The following is a 19,676-nucleotide window of genomic DNA, read 5'->3' on the forward strand; positions in this document are numbered from 1 at the left end:
TTGTTGATGCCACGGAAAAGTTGTCCAACTGGGAGCGGAAGAGCTGCCACCCTCAGTGAGGTAAGTGTCTATTTTGGTGATTGCTTTGCTCACGGCCCACCTCGCTCCTGGTAGGGACGCCCCTTTAGCTGGGGCTGGGTTTGTAAGAAGATGTTCTTGACTAGCTGTGGTTACGAGGGAGATAATGACCAGCACCATTTTCAGGGGCTGGTCATTTCTCTGGCCAGTGTTACAAATTATACCTGACAGGTCATGCACACAAACTGCCGCGAATTATACCTGATAGGTCACGCACAGTTCGAGTATAGGCTGAGGCACACAAACAAAGTTCACAACTGCAGAATTCCCAAAAATACTAAGTTTATTACGCTCGAGCGCGGTGCCCCCCTGCTAATCAGCAGGGGACCCCGCATGCAGGTTATACAGAGATTATATACCTTTTTGCAAAGCACGTTGCCCTAGTGCATCGGAAACCTTAGCCAATAGACAAACCCTTCCCTTATCTACCACCTATCCCTGCTAGGTACATTCCCCGTGCTAGACCATTACTTCAACTACACAACATGGTCCTAAAGCAATGCAGCAGTAACTTTTCTTATCAGAATGGGAGGCCCACATCAAGGCCAGGAGGCAGGGAGTTAGGAACAGAGAAAGAACAGAAACCAGGAGTCGAGACAGGCTGGAGACAACGGGGGGAGGATTTTCACAGGAATGCAGTATCTAAGAAACACTCCTCCTGGTGCATGAAGTTTTTGCTTTTAGACAATGGTGGGCCCCAAACCAAAATGGAGTCACATATGCTAACTTTTCCTTAACACCAGGAGCGGTGTGTCCTCTGCAGCAGAAGGTTCGATCCAGGAGGATGACTCCAGGTGGTGAGTCACTTGCCTTCCTTCCATGTTTTTTCTCTCTGTCTCTCTCTCTTCTCTAGTATGTTGGCCAACACAAACACACACCCCACCTTTCTGTCCTTACCTTTCCTAGTGCCTTCTCCCTTCATAGGATACTGGGAGGCATGTTAGGTGTGCATCCCCACAGGCTGTGTCTCGGGAGCCATGAAGAAGTAGGAGTGGATGATAATCATGCAGGGCAGTGCGTGCGAGAGTGGAGCAGTGACTGTCGGTATTAACTTGGTCTCTGTTCATCAAGTGGGGCCAATGTAGATGGAATGGAAGAGGGAGGCAGAAATGAGGGGAAGATCTCAGGCACCAATAGAGCTTTGTGTAGCGATGGCTTCTGCTGCTGCTCTTGCAGAGGAATTGCTGAGGAGCCCTAGCCAGAGGAGAAAGTGGCAGAGATGGACCTGAGCAGCTTGGACATTGTTCTCAGCAGATGTGAACAGTCCTCCACTTTCTGCCTCCCGCTTAACTGGCTGTGAGTAAGTGGTCAGTGCTTTCAACTCCTCATCTGTACTCGCTGTAGTACTCTTCACAGGCTGTGCGCTTCCTTGTTGGGTATGGGGCTCTGTGGTATTAAGGCTGAGGAGGAGCCATGTCTGCTGTGCAGAGTGACCATGTGGGGTGCCATTGCAAGGGGTGCTTTTTGGTTGTAATGTTAAAGATGTAATGGGAAGAGGGTTGAGGGCAGAGCCCCGCCATGCAGGAGAGGGGAAAAGAAGGGCCAACGAGACGTTGCCGACTGAGATGGTAACTGATTTGTTTTTCTCCCTTGTGCTGGGTTTAGTACCAAGGGAAAAGAAGTCGCGTGCCAGGGTCTACTGCCCTCATGCGATGGAAAGCGAGTGACAGTGATAAGACCGCGAGTATTGTTGATGCCACGCAAAAGCTGTCCAACTGGGAGCAGAACTGCTGCCACTCTGAGATAAGTGACTGTTTTGGTGATTGCTCTGCTCGTGGCCCACCTGGCTCCAGGTATGGACGCTCCTTTAGCTAAGGCTGGGTTTGTAAGGAAAGGTTCCTGACTAGCTGTTGTTATGAGGGAGACAAGGTCCCCATTTTCAGGGGCTGCTCATTTCTCTGGCCAGGAGCAGTGTGTCCTCCGCAGCAGAAGGTTGCATCTAGGAGGATGACTTCATGTGTTGAGTTGCTTGCCTTCCTCCAATGTTTTTCTCTTTCTTTCTCTCTACTCTAATGTGTTGGCCAGCTCTCTGTCTCCTCTCCTCTCCTTGTGCTGTCTCCCTTCTTAGGATGCAGGCAGGGGTACTAGGTTTGCATCCAAACCTGGTGAGGTCTTGGGAGCCCTGGAGAAGTTGGAGCAGATGAAAATCATGCGTGGCAGTCGGTGTTGACTCGGTCATCGAGTGGGGCCAGTGTAGATGGGTTTGGAGAGGGAGGCAGGGATGAGGGCAAGATTTCAAGCACCGGTAGAGCTTTGTGTACTGATGGCTCATGCTTGGCTTTTGCAGCTGCTCTTGCAGAGGAATTGTCCAGGAGCCCAGCCAGAGGAGAAGGTGCAAAGGTGTAGCTGAGCAGCTTGGGCATCCTTCTACGGAGACATGAACAGTCCTCCCCTTTCTGCCTCCCGCATAACTGGCTGTATGTAAGCAGTCAGTGATTGGAATTCCTCCTCTGTAGTTGTTTTTGTCACAGGCAGTGTGCTTGCTTACTGAATATGGGGCTCTTTGGTATTTAAGGCTGGGGAAGGTATCACACTTACAGTTGCCATCTTTCACGGGGTAATAAGCACCCCGACTTTCACAATAAACCAAAAATCAAGCTAATCCCATTTCAAAACAAGGAATCTGTAAGAACCCGAACACTCTGTGACTAGATCCCCCCGGTGTGCAGTCTGGGAGTGTGGTGGGCCCACTGTGCACCCCTGATTCTCTCCCCCACTTTGCCTCTCCTTGCCCTGTGCCCTTGCTTGCCAGGAGCCAATTTAAAAAAAAGAAGTAACAAACTGCAAGGTAAACAAGCAACAAGCCAGCATCCAAAAACTCGCCAAGAAGCAACTCTCAAGCCAATTAAGTGAAAAACAAGCCCAATTTCTGCATTTTCCCCACAGGTTTGGTATTTTTTACCAGAGTCTGCTGTGCAGAGTGACTATTTCGGGTGTCATTGCTGGGGTGCTTCTACTTGTAGTCCTGAAGGTGTAATGGGAGGGGGGTTGAGGGCAGAGCCCTGGGGTGTGTTAGATGCAAGAAGAAGAGCTTACGCCACATTGCCGTCTGAGATGCTAACTTCTTTGTTTTTCTCCCTTGTGCTGGGTTTGGTACCAAGGGGAAAGAAGTCAAATGACAGAGTTTACTCCACTCATATGATGGAAAGCAAGCGAGAGCAGGGAGACTGTGAGCCTTGTTGAAATGAGACAGGAGCCATACATTTGGGAGGGGAGCAGCCACCACTGTCAGTGAGATAAGTGATATATTTTATGCGAGATAGTCTTTTACGGTATCATTGGAAAGGTTATAATTTACTGCATGTGATTATCCAATTTGGATGCATGTATCATTTCTGTATCTAAAGTTGGAAATATTGACTATGTAACAATTATAACCGGGTGTATACTTGGGAAACACCCACCAGACAACACGCCATCAGCCTTGATGGGCCATTAGGAAGAAACAATAAGACTGTGAAGACACTAATCTCTCTCCTTCCTGAGACGCATCCTGGGATGTAGCTGTGACGCTACTAGGTCAGGTGGTCCTGTCACCTGGTACTAAATGCTATGTTGGACTTCTAGTAATTTTCCACTAAAAGGAGGGGGAGGTCAAGACTGGGAAACAAAAGATTCCCGCCTTATGTAAATCTTACTTAAGGCTGGGGAGTAATGCAAACAGGTCTCTTCTCCGTTGCCTTCCTGTCGAAGCAGAAAGACTGCTAAAAGTACCTGAAGGGACAAAGGAACCGAGCAGGGGGAAAGTCCAGGGCTGAGTCTGGACTAAGACAGCAGTCTGCTCTGTAAAGAGAAATAACTGGAAATCTCAGCTACAGAAACCCTGCAACTTGCCTAAAAACAACGTTTAGGGTGAGAAATCACTTCCTGAGTCCAGTCTCTTTAAGATCTTAGGCTTAGTATTGCATGTTTGTTTTATTTGCTTAGTAATCTGCCTTCTGTTTGCTATCCCTTACAATCACTTAAAATCTTCTTCCCTTATAGTTAATAATAAACAAAAACAAGTTCATTAAACCCAGTTTGTGCAACTTCTAACGGGGTGGGGCAAAAGTTGTGCATATCTTCCTCCACATTGAGGGAGGGGGTGAATTTATGAGCTTATGTTGTATAGATTTCTCTACGGCCCAAGACAATATTATTTTGGGTGTACTTTCCAGAGGGGAACTGCACTTGAGAGCTGGGAGATATCATAGCTGAGTCTTCTCGTAGAGAGCTGTTGACAGACTCTGTGCGATTCTACAGCTGGTGCGTCCCTACGTGTGTGTGTGTGTGTGCTGCCAGAGGCTGGAGAGCCTAAGTCAGCAAAACAAGGAGAGGGAGGCCAGGCTAGTGCAGCAGCAGGCTCAGAGAAATCCCAGTACATCAGGTGGCATCCCAGAATGGGGGTCAAACCCGTCACAGGGTGGGCCCCTGAGAAAAGACCTCTGCTTCTAACTGGGGCACGATAAGTGCGGGGGGAATCCTTTGTGCCCTCCAAGGAGTTGTCAGGTGCTACGGAATCTTCCTGAAGTCTGGTAACTTCGTGGAGAGCAACTTGACTGTAACAAGAGATGCTTAGTCCTCAGGTATCTTCCTTCTGTACACTGGGTGAGCTTCCCTGGTCATGCCAGTCTAGTCCTCCTCTCTGAAGCAGGCCACATTCAGTCGAGGATGTGAGCAGGGGTCTGAGAGTAGCCCTCGGCCTGTGTCTCCACTCACCAGGTTGCACCACCCAGGGCATGTGGAGGGTCCAGGGCTATGCACAGCACTCTGGACTGACTTGCTCCAGCTCAGGCTCCTGGGTTCTAACCCCTGCGCTTGCTGCTACTCAAGGGTTCTCCCTGTAAGTTACCCCAACTGGCCAGGGGATGTCATTGTAACGCAGTGGGAAAAAGGCTTTGTGAATTACTCTGACAGGTCACCGTTGCTCTGAGGGAAATGCTTTGTGCGTGACTCAGAGTGGCCACCCATTATCACTGTCCCTTCATAAGGAAAATGGTTTGTGCATTACCCCAACTGGCCACCTGGTGTCACTGTTCCTCCATGAGGGAAATACTTTGTGTTACCAAATGGCCACTCGGGGTAATGCACACAGCATTTCCCTCGTGGAGGAACAGTGACACCGGGTGTCCAGTATCAGGGGGTAGCCGTGTTAGTCTGTATCCACAAAAACAATAAGGAGTCCAGTGGTACCTTAAAGACGAACAGATTTATCTGGGCATAAGCTTTTGTGGGTAAAAAACGACTTCTTCAGAAGCATGGAGTGAAAATTACAGATGCAGGCAATATATTGTGACACATGAAGAGAAGGGAGTTACCTCACAAGTGGAGAACCAGTGTTGACAGGGCCAATTCGATCAGGGTGGATATAGTCCACTCCCAATAATTGATGAGGAGGTGTCAATTCCAGGAGAGGCAAAGCTGCTTTTGTAGTGAGCCAGCCAGTCCCTACTCAAGCCCAAATTAATGGTGTTAAATTTGCAAATGAATTTTAGTTCTGCTGTTTCTCTTTGAAGTCTGTTTCTGAAGTTTTTTTGTTCGAGTAATGTACAGTTGCTCCATGAAGGAAATGCTCTGTGCGTTACCCCGAGTGTCCACACGGTGTCAGTCTTCTCAATGTGGGAAATGCTTTGAGCATCCCCCAAGTGGCCACCCAGTGTCACTCTTGCTCCATTAGGGAAATGCTGTGTGCATTCTCCCAAGAGGCCGCCCATTGGTGGGATAACTCACGTGACTGGAGTACTGTCATGGATGGATATAAAGTGTTCAGGAAGGACAGTCAGGGCAGAAAAGGTCGGGGAGTTGCATTGTATGTAAGAGAGCAGTATGACTGCTCAGAGCTCCAGTATGAAACTGTAGAAAAACGTGAGAGTCTCTGGATTAAGTTTAGAAGCGTGAGCAATGAGGGTGGTGTCGTGGTGTGAGTCTGCTATAGACCACTGGACCAGGGGGATGAGGTGGATGAGGCTTTCTTCCGGCCACTAATGGAAGTTACTAGATCGGAGGCCCTGGTTCTCATCGGAGACTTCAATCACCCTGATGTCTGCTGGGAGAGCAATACAGCGGTGCACAGACAATCCAGGAAGCGTAGGGGACAATTTCCTGATGCAAGTGCTGGAACAACCAACTAGGGGCAGAGCTCTTCTTGACCTGCTGCTCACAAACTGGGAAGAATTAGTAGGGGAAGCAAAAGTGGATGGGAACCTGGGAGGCAGTGACCATGAGATGATCGAGTTCAGGATCCTGACACAAGGAAGAAAGGAGAGCGGCAGAATGTGGACCCTAGACTTCAGAAAAGCAGACTTTGACAACCTCAGGGAACTCATGGGCAGGATCCCCTGGGAGAATAACATGAGGGGGAAAGGAGTCCAGGAGAGCTGGCTGTATTTTAAAGAATCCTTATTGAGGTTACAGGAACAAACCATCCCGATGTGTAGAAAGAATAGTCAATATGGCAGGCGACCAGCTTGGCTTGACAGTGAAATCCTTGCTGATCTTAAACACAAAAAAGAAGCTTACAAGAAGTGGAAGATTGGACAAATGACCAGGGAAGAGTATAAAAATATTGCTCGGGCATGCAGGAGTGAAATCAGGAAGGCCAAATCACACCTGGAGTTGCAGCTAGCAGGAGATATTAAGAGTAACAAGAAGGGTTTCTCCAGGTATGTTAGCAACAAGAAGAAAGTCAAGGAAAGTGTGGGCCCCTTACTGAATGAGGGAGGCAACCTGTGACAGAGGATGTGGAAAAAGCTAATGTACTCAATGCTTTTTTTGCCTCTGTCTTCATGAACAAGGTCAGCTCCCAGACTGCTGCACTGGGCAGCAGTCTGGGGAGGAGGTGACCAGCCCTCTGTAGAGAAAGAACCGGTTCGGGACAATTAGAAAAGCTGGACGAGCACAAGTCCGTGGGGACGGATGCGCTGCATCCGAGAGCACCAAAGGAGATGGCGGATGTGATTGCAGAGCCATTGGCCGTTATCTTTGAAAACTCACGGCAATCGGGGGAGGTCCTGTTACGGATTGTAACTAATAGGTCACGCACAGGAACTGCTGCGAATTATACCCGATAGGTCACGCACAGGTCGAGTCTAGGCTGAGGCACACGAACAAAGTCCACAACTGCAGAGATCCCAAAGATACTAAGTTTATTATGCTCGAGCGTGGTGCCCCCCTGCTAGTCAGGAGGGGACCCCGAATGCAGGTTATACAGAGATTATATACCTTTTAGCAAAGCACATTGCCCTCGTGCATCAGAAACCTTAGCCAATAGACAAACCCTTCCCTTATCTACTACCTATCCCTGCTAGGTACATTGCCCATTGTAGACCATTACTTCAACTACACAACATGGTCCTAAAGCAATGCACCAGTAGCTTTTCTTATCGGGATGGGAGGCTCACATCAAGGCCAGGAGGCAGGGAGTTAGGAACAGACAAAGAACAGAAACCGGGAATCGAGACAGGCTGGAAAAAAGAGGGAGGGTTTTCACAGGAATGCAATATCTAAGGAGCACTCCTCCTAGTGCATGATGTGCTTGCTTTTAGACACTGATGGGCCCCAAACCAAAATGGAGTCACATATGCTAACTTTTCCTTAACAGGTCCCGGATGATTGGAAAAAGGTTAATGTAGCGCCCATCTTTAAAAAAGGGAAGAAGGAGCATCTGGGGAACTACAGGCCGGTCAGCCTCACCTCAGTCCCTGGAAAAATCATGGAGCAGGTCCTCAAGGAATCAATTCTGAAGCACTTAGAGGAGAGGAAAGCGATCCGGAACTGTCAGCATGGATTCACCAAGGGCAAGTCATGCCTGGCTTATCTAATTGCCTTCTATGACTAGATAACCGGCTCTGTGGATGAGGGGAAAGCGGCAGATGTGTTGTTCCTTGACTTTAGCAAAGCTTTTGATACGGTCCCCCCCAGTATTCTTCTTGCCAGCAAGTCAAAGACGTATGGGCTGGATGAATGGACTATAAGGTGGATAGAAAGCTGGCTAGATCGTCGGGCTCAAAGTCTCCATGTCTAGTTGGCAGCCGGTATCGAGTGGAGTGCCCCAAGGGTCGGTCCTGGGGCTGGTTTTGTTCAATATCTTCGTTAATGATCTGGAGGATGGCGTGGATTTCACCCTCAGCAAGTTTGCAGATGACACTAAACTGGGAGGAGAGGTAGATACACTGGAGGGTAGGGATACAGAGGGCCCTAGACAAATTAGAGGATTGGGCCAAAAGAAATCTGATGAGGTTCAACAAGGACAAGTGCAGAGTTGTGCACTTAGGACGGAAGAATCCCACGCACCGCTACAGACTAGGGACTGAACGGCTAGGCAGCAGTTCTGCAGAAAAGGACCTAGGGGTTACAGTGGACGAAAAGCTGGATATGAGTCAACGGTGTGCCCTTGTTGCCAAGAAGACCAATGGCATTTTCGAATGTATAAGCAGGGGCATTGCCAGCAGATCGACGGACGTGATTGTTCCTCTCTATTCGACAGCGGTGAGGCCTCATCTGGAGTACCGAGTCCAGTTTTGGGCCCCACACTTCAAGAAGGATGTGGAAAAATTGGAGAGAGTCCAGCGGAGGGCAACAAAAATTATTAAGGGACTGGAACACATGACTTCTGAGGAGAGGCTGAGGGAACTGGGATTGTTTAGTTTACAGAAGAGATGAGTGAGGGGGGATTTGATAGCTGTTTTCAACTGCCTGAAAGGGGGTTCCAAAGAGCATGGATCTAGACTGTTTTCAGTGGTAGCAGATGACAGAACGAGGAGTAATGGTCTCAAGTTGCAGTGGGGGAGGTTTAGGTTGGATATTAGGAAAAACTTTTTCACTCGGAGGGTGGTGAAACACTGGAATGCGTTACCTAGGGAGGTGGTAGAATCTCCTTCCTTAGAAGTTTTTAAGGTCAGGCTTGACAAAGCCCTGGCTGGGATGATTCAATTGGGGATAGGTCCTGCTTTGAGCAGGGGGTTGGACTAGATGACTTCCCGAGGTCTCTTCCAACCCTGATATTCTATGATTGTCACTGTTGTTGCATAAGGGAAATGCTTTGTGCATTTGTGCAACTGGTCACCCAGTTTCCACGGTATGCATCCGATGAAGTGAGCTGTAGCTCACGAAAGCTTATGCTCAATTCAATTGGTTAGTCTCTAAGGTGCCACAAGTACTCCTTTTCTTTTTGCGAATACAGACTAACACGGCTGTTACTCTGAAAACTGGTCACCCAGTGTCACTGTTGCTTCATGAGGGAAATGGGTTGTGCATTAACCCAAGTGGCCCCTCGTTGCCTCTCTTCCTTGGTGAGGGAAATGGTTTGTGCATTACCTGGATTGGCCACCTGGTTTCACTCTTGCTCCATGTGGGAAATATTTTAGTGACGCCAGGTGGCCACTCTAGGTAATGCACACAGCATTTCCCTCATGGAGCAACAATGACAGTGGGTGGTCACTCAGGGTAATCCACAGTTGTTCCACGAAGGAAATGCTTTGTGCATTACCTGGATTAGCCACCCTGTGTCACTGTTGCTCCATGAGATAAATGCTGTGTGCATTAACCCGAGTGGCCATCCGGTGTCACTGTTTCTCCTTGAGGGAAATGTTTTGTGGATTACTCCGTGGTCACCCAGCGTCACTGTTGCTCTATGGGGAAAATCCTCTGTGCATAACCCCGCCCTTCCACATAGTGTTACTGTTGTTCCAGGGAAGCTGCAGGCTGAGTTGCCTGTAAGGGTATGTCTATGCTGGCATTGAAGGACAAAACTTTTTTCTTTCAGAAGTGTTAACCCCCTCCCCCATCCCTTGACCCCGAAAGTAAAAGTTTTGCCACTACAAGTACCAGTGTGAACCACGCATTGTTGGCAGGAGCGCTCTCCTGCTCGCAATACAAATGCCGATCGTTGGGAGTGGGAGTTTTTTGTTGGCAGGAGAGACGACAAACAGTGGCTACACTTCACGGCTTTTAGCAGCAGGGCTGAAGCCTAAGGGTATGTCTACACTACCCGCCGGATCAGCGGGTAGTGATGGATGTATCGGGGGTCAATTTTAGTCTAGACGTGATAAATCCATCGTGAGAGGTGCAAGCGGAGTCGACGGGGGAGCGGTGGCAGTCGACCCAGTGCTGTGAAGACGCCGAGGTAAGTTGACCTAAGATACGTCGACTTCAGCTACGCTATTCTCGTAGCTGAAGTTGCATATCTTAGGTCAATTCCCCCCCCCCCCGCCCCGACCCAGTGTAGACCAGGGCTTAGATAAATGCATGGTAGAGCCTGAGTACAGGCGGCTGCTTCCCTTTAAGTGAGACTTGATTTCTCATAAAAGTTTTCTTCCTTGTTCTGGGTGTGTGAATTTCCCTATTTTGTGAGTAGGTGTGGGTTTACGACCAGGGGAAGAGACAACAGTCTTCTCTGCACAGTGACTCTCTTGAATACAGGTGCAAAGGGCTGCTTAACATATGAACGTAAGAATGGCAATTTGGGGTCAGACCAAAGGTCCATCTAGCCCACTTTCCTGTCTTCTGACTGGCTAATGCCAGGTGCTTCAGAGGGAATGAATAGAACAGGTAATCGAGAAGTGATCCATCCTGTGTCGCCCATTCCCAGCTTCTGGCAAACAGAGGATAAGGACACCATCCCTGCCCATCCTGACTAATAGCCATTGATGGACCTAATCTCCATGAATTTACCTAGTTCTTTTTTGAACCCTATTATAGTCTTGGCTTTCACAGTATTCTCTGGCCAGCAATTCCACAGGTTGAGTGTGTGTTGTGTGCTTTTTAATTGTATCTAATGGGAAGGTCTAATGGGAGAGGGAGAAGAACCACTGACACAACATTGCAGATTCTGACGATAACTTTTGTTTTTCCCTCTTGCGTTGTGCTTCGTGTCAAGGGTAAGAGCCCACCCCTGTTGTGAGATGGAAAGCGTACAAGAGCCATGAGACACTGAGCATTGTTGATGCCAGGCTATGGTGATGCCGTCTAGCTGGAAGCAGAGCAGCCATCGCTGTCAGTGAGATAAGTGTCTGGTTTGGTGAGGAGTCTGGTCACGGTGCACCTAGCTCCAGGCAGGGACGTGCCATTAGCTAGGTCTGTGTTTGTAAGAAAAGGTTCCTGACTAGCTGTGGCTACGAGGGAGACAAGGCCCCCATTATCAGGGGCTGCTCATCTGTCTGGCCAGGAGAGGTGTGTCCACTGCAGCAAAAGGTTGGATCCAGGAGGATGACTGTAGCTGGTGAGTTTCTTGCCTTCCTCCCCTGTTTCTCTCTCTCTCTTCTCTACTCTAGTGTATTGGCTGACACACTTTGTCTGTCTGTGCTTGTTTCTCTTTCTTTGGTCTCCCTTCATAGCACATGGGCAGGCGTGCATCCCCATTGGCTAGGTCTCGGGAGCCTTGAAGAAGTAGGAGGGGACAAAAATCACGCGGGGGAGCGCGCGCGAGAATGGAGCATCACTGTCAGTGTTGACTGAGTCTCTGTTCATCAAGTGGGGCCGATGTAGATGGGATGGGAGAGGGAGGCAGGGATGAGGGCAAGGTTTTGCGCACCAATTGAGTTTTGTGGAGTGATGGCTCCTGCTTGGCTTAATTGTGGTGCTTGCAGAGGAATCGTCGAGCAGCAGCTGCAGGAGAAGCTGGCAGAGGTTGACCTGACCAGCCTGGACATTCTTGTAAGCGAAGATTAACAGTCCTCCGCTTTCTGCCTTCTGCATAACTGACTGTGAGTAAGCGGTCAGTGCTTTGAATTCCTCATTCTGTACTCACTCTAGTTTTCTTCACAGGCTGTGAGCTTCCTCATTGGGCATGGGGCTCTATGGGATTAAGGCTGAGGAAGAAGCAAGTCTCCTCTGCAGAGTCACTATTTCAGGTGCTGTTGCTACAGGTGTTTTCTATTTGTAGTTATAAAGGCATAGTGCAACGGGGGTTGAGGGCAGAACCCTGGTGTGTGGGAGATGCGAGAAGAGCAGTGTTGCTGACTGAGATGCTAATTTTACTGTCTCCCCCCCACCCTCCCTTGTGTTGGGTTTAGTACCAAGGGAAAAGTGGCAGGTCAGAGTCCACTCCCCTCATGTGAGGGAAAGCGAAGGCAAGCTGTGAGGGCTCTACTCACAGTCCACCTGGCTCCAGGCTGGGACTTTTTGTTAGCTGGCGCTTAGTGTGTAGGAAAAAGTTTGTGACAAGCTCTGGTTAAGAGGGAGACAAGGCTCTTATTTTCAGGGGCTGCTTTTTTCTCTGACCAGGAGTGGAGTGTTCTCCCCAGCAGGAGGTCAGTCCAGCCACTGAGATGCTTTTCTTCCTTCCATGTTTCTCTCTCTCTCTCTCTCTCCCTGTCTTCTGTGGCCAACACAGACGTGCATGCTCCCTCTTCTTGCCTCTTCTGGTACTGTCTCCCTTCACAGAAATTGGGCATGGATGCTGTTTGTGTGTCCTCACAGTCTTGGATATAAGAGCCAGCAGGATGGGGGCAAGAAAGCCTGTTAGAGCTGGCAGAAGGGGGGCGTAAAAGGCCATTTGACCCATCAAGTGTTTAGTCCGTGTCTTTTACTGCAATGGAGGTGATGTAGTACAGATGGGAGAGGGAGGCAGGTACTGGAAGATCTCATGCACCTATAGCCTTTCTGGCAGCAATGGCTCTTCCATAGGTGGTTTGCTGTTCTTGCAGAGGCATGCTCCAGGCCAGTGCAGCAGCCCCAGACAGAGGAGGAGCATGTGGAGGAAGTGGACCTGCACAATCTAGACATTTCACTTGCCAACGGAGCTGAGGAGGTCTCTTGTGATGTTGGAGGAGCAGGTGTTTGTTTGTGAAATATCTCTCTCCAGTATCTGCATAGTGAGGTGCTTCCTTGAGAACAGAGAGATGCTTCTCATTTCCATGGGATGTGTCCTGGGGAAGGTACAGCTCTGCCCATGGCTGGTAATTGTCTGGGATTGTCCCTTTCCTGGAGGGCTGTAGTTCCTTGGGAGTGATGAGCATTTTAGGCCCTGGGTGGGCTGGAGAGGAATAAAGAATGGGGCTCCAATGAGCAGAAGTTAGTTACACCTGTGTGTCTGTCTGTCTTCCATGCACCAGTGGTAGCCTAGCTTACAAGTGTTCTCTCTTTCTCTTTTCAGTTCCTCATGAGATTGGGTAGATGAGAGAATGGCCAACCTGTGGCAGAGACCTAAGAAGGAGCAGCCACTCTGAGCCCATCCCCAGGGATCGAAGCCAGACAGTGATCTGCAGAGTAAGAGCAAATAGAAATTTGCTTCAGTTAAGTATTGAGGGAGGGCTGCAAAGACTCCGGTCCTGGGGCCGGTTTTGTTCAATATCTTCATAAATGATCTGGAGGATGGTGTGGATTGCACTCTCAGCAAATTTGCGGATGATACTAAACTGGGAGGAGTGGTAGATATGCTGGAGGGGAGGAATAGGATACAGAAAGACCTAGACAAATTGGAGGATTGGGCCAAAAGAAATCTGAGGTTCAATAAGGATAAGTGCAGGGTCCTGCACTTAGGACGGAAGAACCCAATGCACAGCTACAGACTAGGGACCGAATGGCTAGGCAGCAGTTCTGCGGAAAAGGACCTAGGGGTGACAGTGGACGAGAAGCTGGATGTGAGTCAGCAGTGTGCCCTTGTTGCCAAGAAAGCCAATGGCATTTTGGGATGTATAAGTAGGGGCATAGCGAGCAGATCGAGGGACGATCGTCCCCCTCTATTCGACATTGGTGAGGCCTCATCTGGAGTCCTGTGTCCAGTTTTGGGCCCCACACTACAAGAAGGATGTGGATAAATTGGAGAGAGTCCAGCGAAGGGCAACAAAAATGATTAGGGGACTGGAACACATGAGTTATGAGGAGAGGCTGAGGGAGCTGGGATTGTTTAGCCTGCAGAAGAGAAGAATGAGGGGGGATTTGATAGCTGCTTTCAACTACCTGAAAGGGGGTTCCAAAGAGGATGGCTCTAGACTGTTCTCAATGGTAGCAGATGACAGAACGAGGAGTAATGGTCTCAAGTTGCAGTGGGGGAGGTTTAGATTGGATATTAGGAAAAACTTTTTCACTAAGAGGGTGGTGAAACACTGGAATGCGTTACCTAGGGAGGTGGTAGAATCTCCTTCCTTAGAGGTTTTTAAGGTCAGGCTTGACAAAGCCCTGGCTGGGATGATTTAACTGGGAATTGGTCCTGCTTTGAGCAGGGGGTTGGACTAGATGACCTTCTGGGGTCCCTTCCAACCCTGATATTCTATAATTCTATGACTCTTGTTGGTGGAGAGAATTTGTTAGTATGGGGTTGGCCCCTGAGGAAAGGCCTCTGAATCTAGCTGGAGCGGGACCCGCACCCGAGCGGCTCTTAAGGTCTGTGAGTTGTCGAAGGGCAGCAGGGAACTGAGGAGCAGCCACAGCCCTGGAACCCCCAACCGGTACAAGGACAAGATGGGGGAACGTTTTGGCAGCCTGCATCATTGCACCACCTAGAGCGGCAGTTGCCACATCCTGCCTGGCTCTGACTTGAAGCTTCTGGCCTCTGACCTGGTGAATAATGTTCTCTGTAAAACATGAAACACTCTGCGTTCCGTCACTGCCTTGGTTCCAGGGATGGGTAGCCATGGTAAATCCCTCATCCCATTATTAGTGTCGCTCTCACAAAACCAGCAACATCTGTTCAATAGCATCCCCTGCTTTCAAATCACGATGGCCACCATATTGTGTTACGACCATTTCTCCCAAACAAAGAAAGGTCCCCGTGCCTTGTCAATTCAGTTCACCTAAAATAGGCGGTCTCTCGTAGCCTCATTCCCATTTTTGAGAGACACACTGAGCCTGTGCTGCCACAGAATCAAGCCCCCGTCCTGTACTCAATATGAGTCACATCTTTGGATCTAGGACAGAGGTGGGCAAACTACGGCCCGTGGGACCGTCCTGCCCAGCCCCTGAGCTCCTGGCCTGGGACGCTCGCCCCCGGCCCCTCTCTCGCAGCCTCGGCTCACTGCTTCGCTGGCACAACACTCTGGGCCGGGGGTCTGCGAGCTCCTGGGGCAGCGCAGCTGTAGAGCCCGGCCTGACCCGGTCTCTGTGCCGTGCAGCGCGGCTGCCTCTCCTGGTGCAGCCACGCCGCCAGCCACCGGCGCTCCAGGCAGCATGGTCGGGAGGCACGGAGCCAGGGGGTTGGATAGAGGGCAGGGGAGTTGAGGGTGGTGGTCAAGGGGCAGGGGTATAGATAGGGGTTGGAGGGATGGGGCAGTTAGGGGCAGGGGTTCAATCCAAATTTCGTGAAATAATTACTTGAAAAATACAAAAGAAACAAAATGCATCCAAACCAAAAAACACAGAAATTGAAACAGATAGTTGTTAAGTTTGTGTTGTGTAGCCACTCAAAGTCCCCTTTTCAAAAAGACAACATCGATTGCAGTTTTTAATGCTCTCAACCGCTTTTTTCTTGGTGTGGAAAAAAATTAGTTCTTTCATTTACTTGTGAATCGTGGCATGCTAAGACTACAATTGGAAAGCCAATTGTGAGAGTGCTTTTGCTTAAAAAAATTGAAGGGTTAACCATTTATAATTATTTTTTCATATGTTAAACGCTTGCTTGTTTTTCTTTTGTTTATATTACAGTGTGTCATTTTTATAACTGGTAAAACTTAGTAACCCTAAAGTGTTTTAAAATGTGATTAAGGTTTCTGCAAAAGCATTAAAAACCCAAACTTTACTTGCTTAACCACATGGCTTTCAACTTAGCTTAAATCAGAGCTGCTATCACACTACTGTTTTGTTAGCTACCTATAATTTGTCACATGACCTACAAGGATAGTTACAGAACCACACTTCTGTGTGTTGGTTTCACAATGATACTTTTCTTTCATGCACTGTTGTTTAAGCATTGGGCTGTTGTTATTATTTTTTCCACTTTTTTCCCTGTTAACTGCTTTTGGGTGTAGGAAATGGCTCGTAACTACAAAAAGAGGTCCCAAAAACATCAGCTGACTGCTGATGGTTAAAAAAAACCAAAACTCAAATTCCACAAGGATAAATTATGATGCCAAATAAGCAAGTTTAGCCATTGGTGCATAACATGTTAACAGTCTAGAGCCATCCTCTTTGGAACCCCCTTTCAGGTAGTTGAAAGCAGCTATCAAATCCCCCCCTCATTCATCTCTTCCGTAGACTAAACATCCCCAGTTCCTTCAGCCTCTCCTCATAAGTCATGCGTTCCAGTCCCCAAATCATTTTTGTTGCCCTCCGCTGGACTCTTTCCAATTTTTCCACATCCTTCTCACAGTGCGGGGCCCAAAATTGGACACAGTACTCCAGATGAGGCCTTACCAATGTGGAATAGAGGGGAACGATCACGTCCCTCGATCTGCTGGCAATGCCCCTACTTATATATCCCAAATGCCATTGGCCTTCTTGGCAACAAGGGCACACCTTTGACTCATATCCAGCTTCTCGTCCACTGTCACCCCTAGGTCCTTTTCTGCAGAATTGCTGCCTAGCCGTTCGGTCCCTAGTCTGTAGCGGTGCATTGGATTCTTCCGTCCTAAGTGCAGGACTTTGCACTTGTCCTTATTGAACTTCGTCAGATTTCTTTTGGCCCAATCCTCCAATTTGTCTAGGGCCCTCTGTATCCTATCCCTACCCTCCAGTGTATCTACCTCTCCTCCCCGTTTAGTGTCATCTGCAAACTTGCTGAGGGTGCAATCCACACCATCCTCCAGATCATTTATGAAGATATTGAACAAAACCGGCCCCAGGACCGGCCCTTTGGGCACTCCGCTCGATACCGGCTGCCAACTAGACATGGAGTCAATGATCACTACCCATTGAGCCCGACAATCTAGCCAGCTTTCTATCCGCCTTATCGTCCATTCATCCAGCCCGTACTTCTTTAACTTGCTGGCAAGACTACTGTGGGAGACAGTGTCAAAAGCTTTGCTAAAGTCAAGGAAAAACACGTCCACTGCTTTCCCTTTATCCGCAGAACCAGTTATCTCGTCATAGAAGGCAATTAGATTAGTCAGGCATGACTTGCCCTTGGTGAATCCGTGCTGACTGTTCCTGATCGCTTTCCTCTCCTCTAAGTTCTTCAGAATTGATTCCTTGAGGACCTGCTCCATGATTTTTCCAGGGACTGAGGTGAGGCTGACCGGCCTGTAGTTCCCAGGATCCTCCTTTCCTTTTTTAAAGATGGGCACTACATTAGCCTTTTTCCAGTCGTGCGGGACTTCCCCCGATCGCCATGAGTTTTCAAAGATAAAGGCCAATGGCTCTGCAATCACATCCGCCAACTCCTTTAGCGCTCTCGGATGCAACGCAGCTGGCCCCATGGACTTGTGCACGTCCAGCTTCTCTAAATAGTCCCAAACCGCTTGTTTCTCCCCAGAGGGCTGGTCACCTCTTCCCCATGCTGTGCTGCCCAGCACAGCAGTCTGGGAGCTGACCTTGTTCGTGAAGACAGAGGCAAAAAAAGCATTGAGTACATTAGCTTTTTCCACATCCTCTGTCACTAGGTTGCCTCCCTCATTCAGTAAGGGGCCCACACTTTCCTTGACTTTCTTCTTGTTGCTAACATACCTGAAGAAACCCTTCTTGTTACTCTTAACATCTCTTGCTGGCTGCAACTCCAGGTGTGATTTGGCCTTCCTGATTTCACTCCTGCATGCCTGAGCAATATTTTTGTACTCATCCCTGGTCATTTGTCCAATCTTCCACTTCTTGTAAGCTTCTTTTTTGTATTTAAGATCAGCAAGAATTTATTGCAGTTTGCTCAAGATCACAGGTCCTTGTACTATTTAAAGCAGTCTTAGTTTTACTAACTAGTACTCATTTCAATTATGCCCGTGATGGTTCATCTGCACCCCAGTCGGGGATATTTGTGAAAGAGAGAAGGAGGACCCAAAAGTAAGAGACAGTGACCTCATCGTTAGCTGTCCTCCTCTGTCTGTACTCACGGCAACAAGATCGCTTGACGGACAATTGGAGCATCACTGAACTGTGGGGAGGGCGGTTGTGGCTGGAAGTCTTTCCAGTTAGTATGAACTGTTGTAAGCTGTTGGGTGAGAAATCTTTTGGCTTTGAAATGGTATTTAGCTTGGTGATGTTTAGGAATTGGTTACAAAAGAAATAAAATGTGTAAGGCCATAAAATTCAGAATTGGTTTGTGATTTTATCCTTGTAAGTGATATTTTCCTAGTTAATAGACTTGTTGCGTCGAAGCAGCGTGTTGCAGTCGATGTATTTGGGGAATCTCTAGTTAGGTTAACAAAGGCTCGGGCATAATTGTTTCCTTGGATGACGTGATGGACTAATAATGAGCTTGTTCTGTGCAGTAGTGTGCTGGACAGTTAAAGATGCACATTTCTGGGGTCCAAGGCCAGGACTGAAAATGTGTGTATGTCATCCTGTACATGGTTCGTGAGCGGCTGGGAGCGACTGTACATGTTCATGTATGTGTTTGAGCAGAGTGTGGAGAAGCTGCTTTTCACTAGCCAAGCACAGTTCAAGGGAGACAGGAGTTGAGCGGTTCAGGTTCTACCCTGGGGAATGTCACCGGGGGTCACTTTGATTGGTATGTGGGCTATTTCTTGTTTCTGTGGGGGACGGTATACAGTGGATTTGGGGTGTTGCTTGTTCTTCACGGAACACACCATTGACGGGACTTGGGGCATTTTATGTTCAGACAGTTTACTGTTGATTGAATGTATGCCACTTAAAGGCTGGGGATAAATTTAGTTATGGAAGGAGGGCTACTTCCTGTTTATATGGAAGAGAGACCATTTTCATTGGGTGGGTAGGGAACACTAGCGATGGAATGAGGAACATTTTCTAGTCAAAGGAGACAGTTTTTGGGGACATGAGTTTTTCACACAAGCTCATGATGGGGAGGAGGGTTTTTTTTCCTGTAACTGCTCGTTCAAAGGCTTTGGGAGTTGGGGAAAGAGGAGCGCTCACAGCTGGCCCCCCTCCTGCTCCTTTGGAATGAGTTTGGGTTAGGGAAAGTGAGAGAGCTAGCGCTACGGTAGATCTGAGAGGTTGCCGTAGTCCAGGAGGGGCACGTATGGGAGGCAATCAGAGAGCACTTTTCTCCATGCAGGATTCAAATGTGCACAAGGGCTGCAGCTATTAGAAACTTTGTGCTTTGGGGTGCAGCTCCAGCCATCTTGTTTCTGAAGTAAATATTAATAGTAACACTCAAATATTTAAATAGTATCCTGCTGTCCTCTTGGAAACCAATAATGATCTACGGTTAGTCAGTAACATTTTATGTATAATAAAAAATATGTCGTGTTTTGTTAGTCTTCTTCAGAAACAGGAAGTAGTTTAATGCCCCGCTGTAGCAGTCTGCTTTGCAGATGGTGCAATTCTAATTTTCCCCAATATCATCGTTCCCGTGACAAGATGCGTTCAATGTCTTCTTGGCCACATTCCCTCAGCGAAAACATGTCCTGTGCAGGGTCGATTCCGTGCTCGGGAACCCCAGGGATCTGTTGTCAATAGCATTCCACCTGGAAAGAAGGGGGTGAGTCAGGAATACTGTTCCCTCCAAAAAGAAGGGGTGCATCGTCAATAGTACTTCTCCTGGAAAGAAGAGGTGTGACACAACGACTGTCCCCTCGGGGAACAAGGGGTGTGTCACGAATCCTGTGCCCTCCAGAAAG

At 48.5% G+C, this 19,676-nt stretch overlaps 1 long non-coding RNA gene across 1 annotated transcript; it reads left to right on the top strand.

Annotated features, from left to right (window-relative positions):
• Positions 1-892: 892 nt before the first annotated feature.
• Positions 893-18,171, top strand: LOC140903324 (uncharacterized). The gene is made up of 4 exons (XR_012156217.1): positions 893-3,930; positions 7,658-11,906; positions 13,151-13,263; positions 17,000-18,171. It is a non-coding gene; the product is annotated as an uncharacterized lncRNA (long non-coding RNA).
• The last annotated feature ends 1,505 nt before the right edge of the window (positions 18,172-19,676 follow it).

This window comes from Lepidochelys kempii, chromosome 25 (genome assembly GCF_965140265.1).
Source record: "Lepidochelys kempii isolate rLepKem1 chromosome 25, rLepKem1.hap2, whole genome shotgun sequence".
NCBI lineage: Eukaryota > Metazoa > Chordata > Testudines > Cheloniidae > Lepidochelys > Lepidochelys kempii.